This window comes from Anopheles bellator, chromosome X, assembly GCF_943735745.2.
Source record: "Anopheles bellator chromosome X, idAnoBellAS_SP24_06.2, whole genome shotgun sequence".
NCBI classification, from domain to species: Eukaryota; Metazoa; Arthropoda; class Insecta; order Diptera; family Culicidae; genus Anopheles; species Anopheles bellator.
Window position 1 is genome coordinate 2,907,489 of NC_071287.1, and position 3,257 is coordinate 2,910,745.

Sequence of the window (3,257 nt, forward strand, 5' to 3'; positions counted from 1 at the left end):
TTTTTTTTGGGAGGTCTTTCGAAGGCTTCTAGAGCTTCGAAGGCAACGCTGTCGGGAGTCGCGTTTTGAAATCTCGGGAGGACCCCAGGTGGGTAGTGGGCCAACCTCCAAGTCTCGCTACCGATAGGCTGCCCCCCTTGATCCGGGTCCTGGATTCCGGCCTAGACTCCAGTTGGAAAGTCGCGGCCCAATTCTGACTGCAACCTGACTGAAGTCTTCCGCGACACCCGCTCCTGCGTCTGACAGGTTACGTGGGGGCGCTCTGTAGATGACAGCCAGCTGGGTTGGGCAGCTAGTACGTCAATTGCGCGTCCGCTTGACCTCAATTGACCCTCGGTGGGAAGTTGGGAAGCTCTACATCCCGAGCGCAAGCTCTACATACATTATCAAACTTCACTTAATTCAACTGCGAAGACGCGAGCACTACCTTGGGTGGGATCAGCAAACAGAGCCGGTGATGATGTCATGCAGGAATAATTGCATACCCTTCCCAGCGCTGCTGCTGATGAGCACGAACTGGTTAATGAATATGAAATGCGCAAAAAGCGAATCTCGGAACCCGAGAAGCCCGAAGCAACAATCAACAACGCGAGCGAATCAAACGAAAGAAGCGAAGCAAAAAAGCTAAGAAAGAAGGTGCAATGCAGCAACGGAAAAAAGCGAGTACGTAAGAGAGTGCGACAGAGAGCGAATGTGAGAGAGAGCGAATGAGAAAAAAAGTGCCATCCAGCCAGGTTGACTTGCGCTGGAGAGGCAAAGCAGACAAAAAAAAGGCAACGGAAACCCCCGGCGAGCGCGCGCGATTTAAGCGCGATAATTTCCATTATGTAGCGCCGAGCAACCCAAAACACGAGAGACCCAGCCTCTGGTGGTGTATGAATGTTAAGTGTTGGCGAGCACTTTTCATCCTTCAGCCGGCGAAGGGGCGAAAAACATGTAATCGCGCCGTTATGTTTTTTTTTCTGTTGTATCGTTTTTATGCTTCATGCCTTTGTTGCCGCACCAGTCACTCTGGTGGTCTGGTGGCCCCGGGAAGTTTCCGTTTTCGCCGCGTAGCTCATCCCATTATGTTTTTCCATGGCACTGTGGGAGGGTGGATGCTGCTGCTTCCGCTCAGTTTCCGCACCTGCATCCGCCTGGATCCGCCGGGGCCAGGCCGGGCTCAGGCTAAATGGGGCCGGGTTTTTGCCGGCCAGGGCCGTATGCTTTATGCTCACCTTTTTGCATATGTGCTGTGCCCGGGTACCACAAAAAAAGGCTCCATATTTCTTCGTCCACTTCATTCGCCCACGCACCCAACGGTGGGTTCGAGGTTCACCCTACGAGCAGCTACCTACGACGATAGCAGATGACAGTAAGGGCAGTCGAGAAATGGCAGAACGCCGATCGGGCGTTCAATTGAATTCGCTTGACCTTTTCAAGCCTTCCCTTCCCGTCTGCCAATATCCCTACAGGGTGCTTAATCACCCCCACCAAAAAAAAAAAAAAAACCCGACACAGTTGGACTTGGCTCGATACAAAAGGGGTCCGAATGCCGCTGGGTTGTTCAATAAGTTTTGTGCTTCGATAGCGCAAGGATGCTGCTGGATTAGCCCAAAATTTATGTTGCTACGCATTTATGCTGGCAAATCCATTCTCTGATTACAATCCGTTTAGTATCGACTTTATTGTTTTTTTTTATTTTACACTTTTTTTCGGGAATTTTTATTTCCGAGGAAGGTTTTAAAAATTTAAAGTCGCACAACCCTTGATGAAGATCCACATCAAGGACGTCCCAAAACCAGTAGCCACACCGAAAATCGCAGCAAAAAAAAAACAGGATATCGTGGTGGAATCTCTAGTTGAAAAATCTAGTTGAAAACTGGTGCATTAATGTTGAGGGAGACCAAACCTTTTTTTTTCCTTTTTGTATTATAGAGGCTTTGAGCTGTAATGGACTAACATTCGTCTCTTAAAGGGATAGCAAACTGATAAAATAAAGTGTATTTCTAACCATAAAAAAGGGAATTGAACCGTTGAGCCACCGGATGAAGCCGGAAACCGAGCACTACCGGCGGCGAAAGCAGCCCCTCCTCTTGGGGGGTGTGAGCGGCTTTTGATTGTTTGTTGTTTGTGTCTGGCTTTTTCTTTTCTTTCCTCGCGGAAATGCGAATGCGGGCCTGCGGTGGCCCCTGGTTGAGAATTCGGCTGAGAAAACCGGGCCGACCATTGTTGTTGTGTGCGGTGCCTCTTGCGCTACCGTTTTCCACTTTCCCTTTCACCACCCCATCGGCCAGCCTTCCGGTCCGGGGCCGGGTTAAGAGCTAAATCGGAAAGCTTACGGAGGTGGGTGTAACCGGTGGGGGTGGTGGCGATTTAATCGTCATCGCTCCGTCTTTGCTTCAGGGGGTGGGGGGGTGCGGGGTGGGTGGGTGGGTGGGTCATAAGCCACGGGTTGCATCTGCACAATTCCGTGTGACCGCCACCGGGGGGCGGGCCATCCGGGTTCGCAGGAGGGGGGTGGTAAAAGTAAAAGTAACCCCACCACCCCACCTCCCCCCACCACCCACCAAAAGTGAGCTGTGTGAAAGTGAAGCCGTAATCCCTGGGGACCGTTTTGACCTCCTCCGCAAACCAGCACCCCACCCCACGGCGTTCGGGAACAAATCAGGTCGGGGGGACTGGGAGGTCTGGTTGGTTTGAGTGTTTTCTTTTTTTGTCAAAATTTGTCACCGTTGTTTTATTATTATTATTATTGTTCTTACTATTATTACTATTAACATTATTGCTGTCATTATTATCGCTACTAATTATCGACTACTGCACTAGTTGTAGCTTCATTTTTTTTGTTCCACCTAATCTGAGGCCTCTCGCTCACTCCCAAAGGGGCCACACCCCAGCTCGCCCCCCCCCCCCGCCACGCGGTGCCAATGCCTTGTAGAGGATGCGCGCTGGGATTCGGTTTCCGTTCTCTTCCTCTTCGGCTCTTCGTCTCCGTCTGAGCGTTAGTAGATTGCATATTTTTTTGTTTTGCATTCCTTCTCCCCCTGGTTCCTCCTCCCTCTCCTACTCCTCGTGTGTGTTCGTTGCCCCGTAGCCCCGCACCTCCGCCGCACTCCGCAGGCTCAGGTCCGGGAATTCCGTTCCGGTGTCTTTAACCCCTCCAACAGGCGCCGACAGAGTGGGTTGTAGAACGGGTGACAGAGGGGTGGGGGGGGGGGGGGGGGGGTGGGGGGAGGTTTGAAGAATTTAGTAGTGTAGGGATTGTATGTACAATA

General features: G+C 51.5%; 1 protein-coding gene across 1 annotated transcript in view; it reads right to left on the bottom strand.

The window, feature by feature from the left end:
- Positions 1-3,257, bottom strand: part of LOC131213276 (RYamide receptor-like) — a 44,286-nt gene that overhangs the window by 5,353 nt on the left and 35,676 nt on the right. The gene's annotated exons all lie outside the window — the stretch shown is intronic.